Source organism: Myotis daubentonii, chromosome 3 (assembly GCF_963259705.1).
Source record: "Myotis daubentonii chromosome 3, mMyoDau2.1, whole genome shotgun sequence".
Classification (NCBI taxonomy): Eukaryota; Metazoa; Chordata; class Mammalia; order Chiroptera; family Vespertilionidae; genus Myotis; species Myotis daubentonii.
Genome location: NC_081842.1, coordinates 162,359,173 through 162,375,477, shown reverse-complemented (window position 1 = coordinate 162,375,477; position 16,305 = coordinate 162,359,173).

Sequence of the window (16,305 nt, the reverse complement as noted above, 5' to 3'; positions counted from 1 at the left end):
CTAGAATAAGGAGCAATGGAGTGAGAGGTTCTGAGACAGCAATCCCTGCCTAAGGTGCGAACACTGCGGATGTGTATCCTAAATCTGGAACGAAACATTTCCAAAGATTGAAGCCTAAGAATATCCCTATGGAACATTTCTTTTTATATTGAACCATTTTAGAAACAGATTTCATGGAGTTCAGTTTTTCTGCCCTACTTGTTTTTATATGAAAATTTCAAATGAAAATTTTATTTATAGTACCGTTTTGAAGGAATTTCAGATTAGAAAGAGATTATAATTTTCACAAAGGAATCAGGACAAAGGAATGCTATATTGGCCAGACACACAAAATCATCCTTCATTTATCTGTCAAATATGTATTCAGGGTCCACTATGTGTGACGCACAGTGCTAACACAGGGGATTGAAAGCAACCAAAATAACCTTACTTTCTCAAAGTGAAGTGACCTGAATTTGATTGCCTTTTGAGTTACCTATTTAATATTACACAGTGCATTTCCCCCTTAATTTATGGACCAATGTGGGACAGACGGTAATTCTTCATGATATGATAAAAATTGTTTTCATCTACAACTACTACATTAATTTTGGCTTCTTCTCCTTCTTCTTCTCCTTCTTCTTCTCCTCCTCCTTCTTCTTCTTCTTCTTCTTCTTCTTCTTCTTCTTCTTCTTCTTCTTCTTCTTCTTCTTCTTCTTCTTCTTCTTCTTCTTCTTCTTCTTCCTCGCCTCCCCACAAAGAGGAATTCTTTTCAATGATTTGTGCTTGTTAAATATTTAGGACTACTTTTAGTACAAACAAAAGCTGCTTTATGTAACAATACTTTTTAGATTTTAAATGTACGAGGTGTCCTTGCCTGTTGTTTGGCATGGTTCTGCTGGGTTGTGTTAAGTTCAATTTCTAGACTGCCCTTAACTTTTTTGTATTTTGATCTCAACTCTGATTGCCCAGTTTTGACCTACACTCCGTTTCTCTGGCTTTCTGTCGGCTTGCCTGTTCCAATTTGAGTCCTAGCTCAGTTAAACTCCTTTGGCTCTTGAACCTTCTGCATCACTTCCCAATCAATGATTGGCTCACTCCTGGCACAGACTTTTCTTGGGATGGCTGTTCCGTAGTGGTGACTTATTCCCCTAGTCCACTCATCACTGGTCTTTGGCACAAACCTGAGACAATGTAGCTGTGCTCCTTGGGGGAGTCTGTAACCAGGATCAGGTAAATGCCTCTAGCTCAGTGGTTCTCAACCTTCTGGCCCTTTAAATATAGTTCCTCATGTTGTGACCCAACTATAAAATTATTTTTGTTGCTACTTCATAACTGTAATGTTGCTACTGTTATGAATCGTAATGTAAATATCTGATATGCAGGATGGTCTTAGGCGACCCCTGTGAAAGGGTCGTTGGACTGCCAAAGAGGTCGTTGCCTAGCTACTTTCTTATAAAAAGGGTTTGCTACTTACACTATTTTTGTATTGCTCAAGCTTTTATTTTACATTACCACTTATGAAAACCTTTGGGCCACATGTATATTAGATTTATCCAGGTGCTCCTGAAGAGTACAGAATGAAATCTCAACTCACTATCAACGATCTCATAATTATTCTGGCCAATGTAGCTCCAGCACTTTCAAACCACCAGAATCCATTCAAAGGTCTTTTTTGCTTTGAACACATTCTTTTTACATCATATTTATTTAAGTATTTGATTAATTAGAACAGTGGAAAACTTGCTAGTTTAGATGTCTTATTCATTTTCTTATAACCCTTCATGAAATGATAAAAATTGATCTTCAAAGTTCTGTTTAAAATAATTCTGGAGAATTGAGTCACAAATGAGCTTATTAGGATAAATAATTAGCAATGACTAGTTATTATTAACTAGTGTCCTGGTGCATGAATTTATGCACATTGAAAGGAAATAATTAGAAGAAATATTTTAATATCACTATTTGCCCTCTCTATAATAGAAGTGTCAACCAAATTCATGATAGACAATGACAGATTGAAACACACTCATGCGATTGGTGCCAGTGAGAGCTTTATAGGTATTGTGCATGTGTGAGTCAACTTAGCCTTTTATATCCTATACTAGAGGCCCGGTGCACAAAAATTTGTGCACTTGGGGGTGGGCTCCCTCAGCCCGGCCTGTGCCCTCTCCCAGTCTGGGACCCCTTGGGGGATGATCACCTGCTGTCTTAGGCCTGCTCCCTGGGGGATTGGGCCTAAGCTGGCAATCAGACATCCCTCTGGCAGCCTGGCAGCCCTCGGGGGATGTCCACTTGCCAGCGGGGAGCAGCCCTAAGCTGCAGTCGGACATCCTTAGCGCTGCTGAGGAGGCAGGAGAGGCTCCCACCACCACTGCTGTACTGGCAGCCATCAGCCTGGCTTGTGGCTGAGCAGAGCTCCCCCTGTGGGAGCGCACTGACCACCAGAGGGCACCTCCTGCATTGAGCGTCTGCCCCCTGGTGGTCAGACGCTCAATGCAGGAGCTGCCCTCTGGTGGTCAGTGTGTGTCATAGTGACCAATCATTCCCAGTCTTTCTGCTGTTAGGGCCAGTTTGCATATTACCCTTTTACTATATAAGATGGAGGCCTGGTGCATGGGTAGAGGCTGGCTGGTTTGCCCTGAAGGGTGTCCCGGATCAGGGTGGGGTCCCGCTGGGGTGCCTGGCCAGCCTGGGTGAGAGGCTGATGGCTGTTTTCAGCCGGTCACACCCCTTTCAGGGTGGGGGTCCCCACTGGGGTGCCTGGCCAGTCTGGGTGAGAGGCTGAGGGCCGTTTTCAGGCTGGCCGGCAACTGAAGCTCCCAGCTTCTCCTTTCTTAAAATTATTTTTTTTTATTCTGGGATTTTTTTACCTTCTATAATTGAAACTCTGTTGCCTTCACTGGTGCTCCCAGCTGTGAGGCTGCGGCTGACCTTCTATAATTGAAACTTTGTTGCTTTTGGAGCTGTTGCTTTCGGAGCTTAGAGCAGGCCGTGGCAGGCGGGGAACCTTGGCTTCCTCCATCACTGGAGCAAGCAAACCTCCTGCTCGCTTTAGCTGTGTGGCTGCCAGCCGCCATCTTTGTTGGCAGTTAATTTGCATATCTTGCTGATTAGCCAATGGGAAGTGTAGCAGAGGTATGGTCAATTACCCTTTTGTCTTTTATTAGATAGGATAATAAAAGGCTAATATGCAAATGACCAAAAGGCTGAACAACTGGTCACTATGATACACACTGACCACCGGGGGGCAGATGCTCAATGCAGGAGCTGGCCCTTGGTGGTCAGTGTGCTCCCATGGGGGTGCACCACTCAGCCAGAAGTGGGCCTAAGCCATCAGTCAGACATCCCTGAGGGCTCCTTGACTGCGAGAGGATGCAGGCCAGGCTAAGGGACCATCCTCTCCCACCCCCCCCCACAGTGCACGAATGTCATGCACCGGGCCTCTAGTATATAGATAAACTTGCTTAATTAGACGTGCTTTTTAATTTAGCTAAACTTTTTCCAGCCCAATGAAACACCCCAACTTTTCTTTCAGGTAATTGTCAGCAACACAGCAGTAAATTGTAGATTGCGCAGGGAGAAAAAAGGGTAAAATATTTAAATATAGCAGTGTTTGACTATATTCTGTGCAGTGAGAAAACCTGAAGTCATTTTCAGTTCCACCATTTCTTACTTCTTTCCAGTCAGGTCAAGTTTCTAAACTTTCTAAATTTCCATTGTCTTGCTAATGAATATAAAATAAGATTCTACCCAGTCTCCTATCTACCTACTCTAGGACTTCTGTGAGGATGAAATGAGATGAAGCACAGGAAAACTCTTCACAAACATTTGGTTGAACTGTAAAATGTTTGCACCTGACTATAAAGCAAGTTGTGTCCCTGGGCTGAAGAAACAGCAAGGAGGCTAGTTGCTAGGGAGAAGAAGCTGAGCATTGCTATGTGGCATCATTACCCAGTGCCCACAGCTACCATTTCTGGGCTGGGCTGGGCTGTGGGCTGCATTTTGTGCCATGGGGTCTTGGCAGTGTTGGCTGCAATTTGGTGAGCTGTTGCTCCAGGGTCGTGGCGGGGCCTGTGTCCCACTTGGGGGAATCCAAGTGTTGGCTTGTTGGTGCCAGGTCCGCAGTGCTGTTTATTTTTAAGTGGCCAGTGCACATCATGGCAGCTCTTGCATTAAGCATCTGCCCCCTGGTGGTCAGTGTGCATCATAGCTACTGGTCGGAGGGAAGGACAGACAGCCTTATATATATATAGACTAGAGGCCCAGTGCACAAAAATTTGTGCACTCGGGGAGGTCCCTCAGCCCGGCCTGTGCCCTCTTGCAGTCTGGGACCCCTCAGGGGATGACCACCTGCTGGCTTAGGCCCGCTCCCTGAGGGGTTTGGCCTAAGCTGGCAGTCAGACATCCCTCTGGCAGCCCGGGAGCCCTTGGGGGATGTTCACTTGCCAGCGGGGGGGACCAGGCCTAAACTGCAGTCGGATATCCTTAGCACTGCTGAGGAGGTGAGAGAGGCTCCCACCACCACTGCTGTACTGGCAGCCATCAGCCTGGCTTGTAGCTGAGCAGAGCTCCCCCTGTGGGAGCACACTGACCACCAGGGGGCAGCTCCTGCATTGAGCATCTGCCCCCTGGTGGTCAGTGTGTATCATAGTGACCAGTCATTCCCAGTCATTCTGCTGTTAGGGTCAATTTGCATATTACCCTTTTATTATATAGGAGTGCCTGGCCAGCCTGGGTGAGGGGCTGATGGCTGTTTGCAGGCTGGCCACATCCCGTTCAGGGTGGAAGGTCCTGCTGGGGTGCCTGGCCAGCCTGGGTGAGGGGCTGATGGCAGTATGCAGGCTGCCCAAGCCCCTCAGCAGGGACCCTCACCTCATGAGGGTGTGGCCAGCCTGGGTGAGTGGCTGATGGCAGGCTAGCCACAGCCCCTTCAGTGTGGGGGTCCCCACTGGGGAGCCTGGCCAGTCTGGGTAAGGGGCTTAGGGCCGTTTGCAGGCTGGCCACAGCCTCTTCAGGGTGGGGGGGTCCTGCTGGGGTGCCTGGCCATCCTGGGTGAGGGGCTGATGGCTGTTTGCAGGCTGGCCATGGCCCCCAGATACCCAAGCTCCCAGTGGAGGCTGGTTGGAAGCAGGTATCTGGGATTTATTTGTCTTTTATAATTGAAACTTTGTTGCCATGAGTGGAGGCCACAGCCGGCTCAGGGCAGGCGGGAAGCTTGGCTTCCTCCATTGCCGGGACAACTAAGCCTCCTGCTTGCTCCAACTCTGTGGCTGCTGGCTGCCATCTTGGTTGGGCTAATTTGCATATAGTCGCTCTGATTGGCTGGTGGGCGTGGCTTGGGGCATAGCGAAGGTACAGTCAATTAGCATCTTTGTCTTTTATTAGTATAGATAGCTAAACTGAGTAAAGTAAGGCACATATACATACACTTATTGAATATCTACTCTATGACCAGCACTGTTAGGGTGCTGGGGATATAATAATGAGTAAGTCAAGGACTTTGCCCTTTTGTGACTCACAGGCTAAATGGGCAGGTAGATCATCAGTAGACAATTTCAAGAAGATGTAGGAAGTGCAGTGATAGTACTAGCTGTACCCAGCACACTAAGGGAAAGGGCAGGAGGGACATCCAATGGAGGCTGTGGTTAGAGGGGCAGATGAGCAAGAAAGAATCCCAGAAAAGGTGATGATTGAATTAAGTCCTGAGAAGGAGCAGTTTTCTAGGTAAAGAAAGAACATGGTCAGGAGATTATAAGAGATCTGCCCTGAGTAAGAAAGACTTGATCCCTCAGCTTCTAGAGTGAAATGACTATTGTTGACTTATGATTTGATCTTAAACATGTACTTGGATTTTGTGTAATATGTTATGGTATATCCAGGTTAGTATTAAATATGTTGAAAATTTTTTTCCAATTTAATACAATTGTCATTCCAGGAAAACACTTCATGTTGACCCCATGATTTTTTTTTTAATAGCCATTGCATAGCATTGGGTACTCCTGTAAAAATTAGAATCTCAGTTTAAGAAGCTTTGGCAAACACTTAGGAATTTTTGATTATGGATTTAGACCGACCTGGCTTGACTCCCAACTCCACATGTTCCTAAGTGGGCATGTTACTTAATTTTTCTTAAATTTTAGTTCCTTACTATAAGACAGAGACTATGGGAGATGGAAATGAGAGGTTGTATAACAGGTATCTTATAGAGAACCTGTCACACTATACCATGCAATTTATGAATGGGAATTGTGCATATTTCTTTTCTTTTTCTCAAAATACATATTTATTGATTTCAGAGAGGAAGGGAGAGGGAGAGAGAGATAGAAACATCAATGATGAGAGATAATCATCGACTGGCCACCTCCTGCATGCCCCTCACTGGGGACTGAGCCCACAACCTGAGCAAGTGCCCTGACCTGGAATTGAACCTGGGACCCCTCAGTCCACAGGCCAACACTCCATCTACTGAGCCAAACCTGTCAGGGCTGTGGGTATTTCTTGAAGTTGGGGAACATGTCTGCCTTGTTCTTCCTTGTATGCTCAGCATAATTCTAGGCACCTAGGAGATACACAATAAATATTTATTAAATTAATAAAGCAAGAACTCATTATTTAGTGATGCCAAGATAGCCCATCTTAATATCAACATAGAGAGAAGCTTAGAATAGCTCCTGGCATGCACTAGGTCTTGATAAGTAATTTCCTAATTCTCTAATTTGATGAGTGGCTTCACTTGTGCTTGTCCTCAGAAAGAGAGGACTGAATAGAATGTTGGATGTTTAAACCCAAGAATAATTCTATATTCTGTGTTACCTGTGCTCTCTCTGTACTGTGAGAAATGCCTAAAAAATACTAGTGCAGAAAAATCACACAAAACAAATGTATAGATTAATAAGTGAAGACCCTCATACCCACCACCCTGGTCAAGAAATAGACCTTTGTCAGCCTCCTCAGAAGCCTCTTTGTGTGCCACATCTCAATCACAGCTTCCTTCTCTCCCCCAAAGTGGCCACTGACTTTTATAGTAATCATTTCCTTATAATTACTTTGGGTCCTATTATCTACGGTCTTAATAAATAAAAGAAAAATTGATGTGTTTTTGAGTCTCTTTCAATTTATAAATTCCTTGTTCATCCCTATCTTTCTCTTACCAATGATCTTTTGAAGGACTTGGACTGTTTTGTTTGAGCTCTACAGTTTCCCACCATCTGGAGTTTACTTATTGAACACGCGTGGTGCAGTTCAACTTGCTGAAAATTGGCAGCTGTATCAAGATAAATGATCAGACTGAGGTTCCAACCTGTGAGCAAGACTATAGGTGGTGCTGTTTTCTTTCATCAGAAGGTACATCATGTTTTGATTTTCATCCAGTTTTGATTTACTTTGATGTTAGCAGCTGTGAATGCCTTAATTTATAAATTCAATGGAGGGAGATATTCTAATTCTAAAATTTCTTTTTTATCTCATAATTGGAAAATTTTATAAACAAATGCTTTCTCTCTTCATTTATTTGGTTGCCTATTGTTTCAATATATAGAAGAAAGGGAAAATAAATCCTTTGATATCTTATCAAGGCCGAGTCCCTATTCCCTCTTTGTAACCATTATTTAAGATAATAAATTGGTTCTTTACCATCTTCAGAAATAAAAATATATTATAATGGACTCATGGATTGAAACATATTTGATATTTAAATCCACTGCAATTTTTTAAAAATTGAAGCTTTCCCCATCTTTGACCAGTGGTATTCTCTTCAAGTTGGCTCTTGAGTCCTGCTTACAGCTTCCTTGCTGTCTGATATGTCAAGATATTCCAGGCTGTTTTTGTAAATTTTCTATCCCAGCCTTGTAATCAACACTCTCTCCAAGAAATTCTAGCTTTTAACAATGGGAATTAATTGCATTAATGGGAATTTTGCTACTGTGTTGATCAGTTTCTATGCTTCTTTAGTTGACAGAACATACACATACACTGTGTGTGTGTGTGTTTGTGTATATATACATGGATATGTTTTTTATTAAAATAAAATATCTCCTGGAACTGTTTCAAGTTTAGTGCTTATTTTCTGTACACAAGCATATTTAGGTAGAGTAAAGAAGCTGGTTAATAACATGCCAGCTGACTCTGGAGCCACTTTATTAAATAATGAATCCCAAAGGGTTTCAAATATTTTATGTGAGAACACATAATTGCCTCTAATATGTGCATAATGCTGTTAACAGGATATCATTTCCACACACTTGAAACTCCCAAATGCTCAAGCAGAAAAAGCAGAATGACTACAAGGATTATTTATGGTAGGCTCTGCTTCAGTTTTGCAGTTCAGATTAATCTGTCTCATAACAGTACTGTACAGGGTGGGGAAAAAGCAGGCTTACAGTTATGAGTATACAAAACACAAAGTTTATTCTTGTATCATTATTTATTAATTACTAGAAGCCCAATGCATGAAATTCATGCACTCGGGGAGAGGGGGAGCATCTCTCAGCCTGGCCTGTGCCCTCTTGCAGTTCGGGAGCCCTCGGGGGATGTCTGACTGGCAGCTTTGGCCTGTTCCCCAGGAAGCTCCTTTGTTGAGTGTCTGCCCCCTGGTGGTCAGTGTGTGCAATTGCAACCTGTTGTTTTGCCTTCGGGCCAAAACCGACTCTCTGACATCCCCCGAGGGGTCCCGGATTGTGAGAGGGTGCAGGCCAGGCCAAGGGACCCCGCCAGTGCATGATCAGGGCCGGGGAGGATGTAGGAGGTTGGCCAGCCCGGGAGGGACCGTGGGAGGGTTCCAGGGTGTGTCTGGCCCATCTCGCTCAGTCCCAATTGGCTGGACCCCAGCAGCAAGCTAACCTACTGGTCAGAGAGTCTGCCCCTAATGGTCATTGCACATTATAGCGACTGGTCTACCAATCTACTGTCTGCCCCCTGGTGGTCAGTGCACATTGTAGCAAGCAGTTGAGCGGCCTTAGCATATCATTAGCATATTATACTATGATTGGTTGAACAGCCAACTGGACAACTGAACACTTAGCTTATTAGGCTTTTATTATATAGGACTAGAGGCCCGGTACACAAAAATTTGTGCACTCGGCGGGAAGGGGGCATCCCTCAGCCTGGCCTGTGCCCTCTTGCAGTCTGGGACCCCTCGGGAGATAACGCCCGGCTGGCGTAGGCCTGCTCCCGGGTGGCAGAGGGCAGGCCCAATACCTAGGTGTAGCCCCTGGTTGGGCTCAGAGCAGGGCCGATTGGGGAGTTGGGGCGCCGCCCCCTGTCATACACAGAGCAGGGCGGATCAGGAGGTTGCGATGCCACCCAGAGTCACGCTTAGGGTAGGGCTGATTGGGGGGTTGGGGCACCGCCCCCTGTCACACTCAAGGCAGGGTTGATGGGGAGGTTGCGGCGCCACCCCGTCATGCACAGAGCAGGGCCAATCCGGGGGTTGGGGTGCTGCCCCCTGTCACACACAGAGCAGGGCCCATCAGGGGGGTTGGGGCTCCTTACCCTGTCACGCACGGAGCAGGGTCAATCAGGGGGTTGGGGAGCTCCCCCATGTCACGCACAGAGCAGGGCCCATCAGGGGGGTTGGGGAGCTCCCCCCTGTCATGCACAGAGCAGGGCCCATCAGGGGGTTGAGGAGCTCCCCCCTGTCACTCACAGAGTAGGGCCAATAGGGGAGTTGGGGCACCGCCCCCTGTCACACACAGAGCAAGGCAGATCAGGGGGTTGGGGCGCCGCCCTCTATCACCCACAGAGCAGGGCCAATCAGGGGGTTGGGACGCCGCCACTGTCACACTCAGGGCAGGGCCGATGGGGAGGTTATGGCTCTACCCCATCACACACAGAGCAGGGCCCGTGTGTGTGTGTGTGTGGGGGGGGGGGTTGTGGCGCCGCCCTCTATCACCCACAGAGCAGGGCCGATCAGGGGGTTGGGGCGCCGCCACTCTCACACTCAGGGCAGGGCCGATGGGGAGGTTATGGCTCTACACTGTCACACACAGAGCAGGGCCCGGGGGGGGGGGGGCAGGGCGGGTTGGGGCACCGCACCCTGTCACACACAGAGCAGGGCCGATCAGGGGGTTGGGGCGCTGCACCCTGTCATAAACAGAGCAGGGCAGATAGGGAGGTTGTGGCCCCGCACCCTGTCACACACAGAGCAGGGCCGATCAGGGGGTTGGGGCGCTGCACCCTGTCATAAACAGAGCAGGGCAGATAGGGAGGTTGTGGCCCCGCCCCCTGTCACACACAGAGCCACAGGGCGATCAGGGGGTTTGGGCGCTGCCCCCTGTCACACTGATCCCGGTGCTGGGAGGCCTCTCGGCTCCGCTGATCCCAGTGCTGGGAGGCATATTACCCTTTTACTATATAGGATAGAGGCCTGGTGCATGGGTGGGGCTGGCTGATTTGCCCTGAAGGGTGTCCTGGATCAGGGTGGGGGTCCCCACTGGGTGCCCGGCCAGCCTGGGTGAGAGGATGATGGCTATTTGCAGCTGGTCACACACCATTCAGGGTGGGGGTCCCCACTGGGGTGCTTGGCCAGCCTGGGTGAGGGGATGATGGCTGTTTGCAGCTGGTCACACACCCTTCATGGTGGGGGTCCCCACTGGGGTGCCTGGCCAGCCTGGGTGAGGGGCTGATGGCTGTTTGCAGCTGGTCACACACCCTTCAGGTTGGGGGTCCCCACTGGGGTGCCTGGCCAGTCTGGGTGAGGGGCTGAGGGCTGTTTTCAGGCTGGCGGGTGACGGAAGCTCCCAACCCCTCCTTTTTTCCTTTTTTTTTAAAAAAATTCTAGGCCAGCTTTAGCTCTGAGGCTCCAGCTCTTAGGCCTCTGCTGCTGAAAGTAGGTATCTGGTTTGTTTCGGTTTGAAACAATGTATAACTCTAGCTCTGACTCCAGCTCTGAGATCCCAGCTCGCTGAAAGCCGGTTTCTGGGGTTTTGTTTATCTTCTATATTTGTTACAATGTTTCAGACTGTGGGCTCAGAGGCCTGCAGCAGCAGGCGGGAACGTTGGATTCCTCCCTCACTGAAGTAAGTTAGCCTCATGTTAGTTTCAAGCTCCCTGGCTGCCAGCTACCATCTTTGCTGGCAGTTAATTTTCATATCTCGCTGATTAGCCAATGGGAAGGGTAGCAGTCATACGCCAATTACCATGTTTCTCTTTTATTAGATAGGAGATTGCATTATTTTCCAAATGAACAACTGTAAACCTACTTTTGCCACACTCTGTATATAGTATAGGGCTCAATAAATGCTAATTCTGAAAGATGTCTGCATGCGTGTTCATCATTTTATTCCCAGTACCTATTACAATGGGCTGTGCAGGCACATTGTATGTGCTTAACTAACATTTGTGAATTGATTTAAGCATGGTTGCAGGTAATGAAGTTGACCCTTGAACAACTCAGGTGTTAGGGGCACTGCTCCACCCTTTCAATGGGGATTCAATCAACCTCTGATAGAAAACAGTATTTTCAATGGGTGGTGGGGAATCTGTGGTTAGAAAACCGACTAGGAATGCAAAACTACATTTTCTATCTGTGTCTGTTTGAATTTGTAGATGCTAAACCCACTTATAGGAAGGGCCAATTTTATTTATATTAAAAAAGCTGTCTAGCCCTGGCCAGTAGCTCAGTGGTTAGAGAGTCGGCCCACGTATTGAAGGGTTGCAGGTTTGATTCTGATTAAAGGCATGTAAGCTCCATCCTCAGCCCCTGTCGGGGTGGGTGGGGGACACATGCTGGAGACAGTTAGTCAATGTGTCTCTCTCACATCAATGTTTCTCTCTCTGTCTTTCTCCCTCCCTCTTTCCACTCTTTCTAAAAATCAATGAATTAACAGCAACAAAAATGCTGCATATAAGGTGACCTACACAATTCAAACCCGTGTTATTCAAGGGTCAACTATATACCAATGAGTAAGTTGGTGGGACAAAATATTATTCTCAGGCATTAACATTAACATTCACAGGCATAAATATTATTCACAGGCAAAACACTAGTTTTACATATTTTATTGGATCTGTCTGACCTACAATAGCAAGTCAATTAAGAACTTTTAAAGCTCATGGGAGGGCCTTAACCTAAGAAACAATGTTAAGAGATTCTTAATATTTTCATTGGTGTCTGTAAATTTCCTAAGTTAAGTCTGTCTGTGATTTGTACCTTATACTTTTTCATTGCATCATAAAGGTTAATTTGGAAAACATGATAGAAATGTGTTTTAAGGTTAACACTAATTAAACATTAAAAGACACAATGTTGATGAATAAATGCTGTAAATTTCAATGAAGTTGGATCTGGAATTAGAAATAATGTTAACATCTTAAATTTTTCATTAAGTGGCTTTTAATGAACTACTAAAAGGGTAGTCATTCTTCAAAAATATGTACAATTAGATGATCAGTCACACCAAATTTTTTTCAGAAATTACTTTATTTTGCTGCTTTTTCAGATAGAGTTTTTGTTAAAGCTTTGCGGCTGAATTATTGAATTTAAACATGAGTTAAATTAACTACATTTTATATCCCCTATGGCTTGGACAATATGTATTTCTTTGTTTTCACCTGATTTCAGACATTCTGATACTTTTACTATTGGAAAGCCATAAAATGACACGAAATAACACACATTCAGATTTGATAAAGCAGAAAAGCGGGAGGGAAAGGGGGAGAATGGTAACCTCACTGAGTTAAAGATTGAAGGGAAGAAGGTAATTTGACCTTTTTCATTTATCTTTCCATTTAAATACTGCCCAGGTGAGCTTGCATGGACAGTGGGCCAGAGATTTGTGGTTTTTCTGCTTCACCCGGAGTACAGGTATTTTTCTGCAGAGCTTTGGAATCCAGACTTTAACTACTTGCCACCATAGTCCTGTGTTTCCTTGGGAGCCTTTTCAGTGTATCTTAAATTACCTTTGAATTTGATAAGATCACATCAACAACTGAAACAACAAATCATTTATTGGCATCTTACACAGATCTACTATAGGCTACACCTGCCAGCAGTGCATTTTATCTGAGCTGTACAATGCTAGAAACAATTTAATTATTTGCCAACATTAAAAAGTAATGTGTTTTGCCCAGCAGTTGAGCATCGACCTATGAGCCAGGAGGTCATGGTTTGATTCCTAGTCAGGGCATAGGCCTTGGTTGTGGACTCGATTCCTAGCAGGGGGCATGCAGGAGGCAGCCAATCAATGATTCTCATCATTGATGTTTCTATCCCTCTCTCCTCCCTTCCTCTCTGAAATCAGTAAAAAATATACTTAAAAAGTATTAATTTTTTAGATGTCAAGTGTGTATTTCTGGTACTTCTTGAAACATCAGGATATTTGACAATGGTAAACCCACATTTTCCCGTCACAGCTATTGGCTGGAGGTGAAGACTAGAGTTGCTCCAGGCCCTACCTCATTATATGGTCCCCCTGATATTGAGACTGAGCATTAATCACCATTTATTAAGAGGGAAGTGAAATATTTCTTGTATCTTTGTCTCTAGCAAAAGAGGCAAAGTAAAAGACCAAGAAGGCTGCACATGTCAAGAAAAATGGGAAAGAGAAAATATTTTGTGTGTCTATATGTAAGAAAAAATATATCATGCATTAAATATTTAAAATATGTCTTTTAAAATAATTCAACTTAAGAAGGACATTAGGAGACAAACCACCTTAAGACTATGATTGACATAAATATTCTGCTGGTTTGGAGATAAAAGGAAGATTTATGTAAAAACTGCAACACTTATCTTTAAAAGTAATTTTAATTTTTTTTATTTTCTTCTTGACTAAATATCAAACCACTGTAATTTTAAACTTCATTGTTTTTTATTTTTTATCATCTTACTTAAGGAAGAAGGTCAAGGATAATTTTAAAATAACCGAATTCTATGAGTAAATGATAAATTCTGGCAAAATTTTCCTTTTTCTTAGATGATTACATCTTTTCTCATTTTCAAAATTATCGATTTTTCATTTTTAATAGTTTTATAGTTTCTCTCCTGTGATCATTCAAATTTAGAATCACTTTTATGTTTTACTTTTTTCCACTTAATGCTGAGGAGGTTGGCAGACATTCAGAACTATGGTTGAGCATCTTCAAAGCTGGAGATAATAATGATTTTATTGTTCTATTTCTTCATGCCTCTATGTATACATATTATGTAGATCTGGTCAGTGGATCATACTTTAATTCACACAATAAGATTAGAATCACTATTTTTGAAAAAGAGAAAGCACGGGCAAGGTATCTTAGAGTTCTCTCATGAATCAGGGTTTGCAGAATACTTATTTTCCTTTTTAGCATATTAGCTAGTTTTAACTATCTTGGGACCAACTGTGCTCAACTTCCATAAATATTCTGGTAATAACATGTCAACACCAGGAATTTCTAGCACAAGAGCTGTATCTTCCAACAAAGACTACAACTGATTGATCTGTGTTTTATACTTTTAAAAAATGACTTAATTCATTTGCAAATGTAACTTGTCCAGCTGCTTTTGATGCTGCAGATTCCAAACTGTTGGCGCATCAGTTCTTGATTCTTTTTTGAGTGCTAAAGGGATGAGGGACAAGAATAAAAATGCATATATTTTGGACTTTGGAATTTTCCAGTAACATTTTTTTCACTTCTTTCCTGAATTCTGGCTCTTTTAATTGAAAACTATGTGACTGACCTTCGAGAAGTTACCTAAACTCTCAAAACCTCAGTTTCTCATTTGGGAAATGGATACAATCTATAATGGTACATAATTTATAGTGATACTGTCAGGTTTAAATAAGACAGTCACATAAAATACCAAGGATCCTTCCTAGCAAATAGTACTTAATAAGTGGACAGGATCTTTATTATTATTAATACTGGAATAGTAGTTCAAGGGCTTAGAGTTGAAGGCATTGGAATATAGAAATCAAAGGTATTGAAAGGACAGCGGTGAATGGGTTGTCCAAGTAGATGTTGAAGTCGCTCAGGATGATGGTGGGAGAGGGGTCTGAGTTGTTCACCAAGGTCGTTGGGTAATCAGGCAGGTGTGGTTGGAGGCTGGTAAACAATAGCAGTGTGGAATATGAGAGGAATGATCCTGAAAGGAGCGGACAGTTCCACCTGAAGGAGGAGGAGAAAAGATCTGGAGAGCATTGCTGGGGAATGAGGAAAAGGCTGACCCAGTACCTGCGCCTGGCATGTATGAAAGAATGAGCACTGGCCCCTGACTGAGCTGTGGGGGAAGGCGGCATCGGGTTTGGGCAAGTAGTTGGAAGAAAGTGAGGATGTTGTAAAGCTCTATTTACTCTAAGAGGAGTTTCTCTGAGACACAGTAAATACATTTTAGAGGGAGACAAGCTTTATGATTGGGGAGGAAAGAAGCCCAAAGCAAAATGGCAATGAAACTGTGGGAGAGGAGAGCTGACTACTGGAATTGTACTTTGGATGATGATCAAGAGTAACATGGGTGTGAGGCACGAGGCTTCCAGAAAGAATTAAAACTGTGTTTCGGTTCCTGTAAAGATGAAGAAATCAACCCTGAAGAAATTACAAAATGGGGCTAAGACTATGCTGAACTGGTGGGTGGGGTGGCTGCAGTTCCAGGCTGCAGGCTGCTAGAGGTAGTGAGAGGATGGAGGGAAGTTTTCAAGTTATGCTCTTACCTCTTCCCCATTTCCTTGGGGAAGTAAATGCCCACCCTATTCACCACGGAAATTGGTAGCAACTGCCCATGGGTGATTAAGAGAGTAACACAAAAGCTCTGCTGGGGTGAGATATGGCTAAAAGCAGCCAAAGAGAGATCATGGACCCTTCTTCCTCCGTCCTTTCCCTCTCAAAGGCCCAGGGATGATGGGGTTATCACGTAGGAAAACTGCTGATAACTGGATAGGTGAGCTGAGGGTTTTTCCCCCCAGGGTGGTGTCTTGAAAAGCCAAACAATAGCACCATGGACCAGGAGATTTAAGAAAAAGCATGGGAAATTGATTACAAGTAGATTCAGACTCCCTGCACAGGGACGGGGCCCAAATAATGGGTTGCTGGTGACGCTTTTTAGTCTAGGGGTATATATTTGCTACGAGCCTGATCTATATCTACTCATTTCGCACCTGATTGATTCCCTCAACTGTTCTTGCCCAGCAACTAGACCTGAACTTTCCTTATTCCTATGTGTCAGTTCACCTTATGATTGCAGACCCTTCCTAGTTTCACATGCCTCCTGCTCTGAGTCCAAAAACATCCTATTGTTTCTACATGGTTGGTTCTTGTGATTAGGCTGGCTCAAACTGCTGTGTCTGCCCCTGCCTATATTCCACCTGCCTTTGTTTTCCACTGGACCCTGTCCTGTCTGCCTGCATGTCC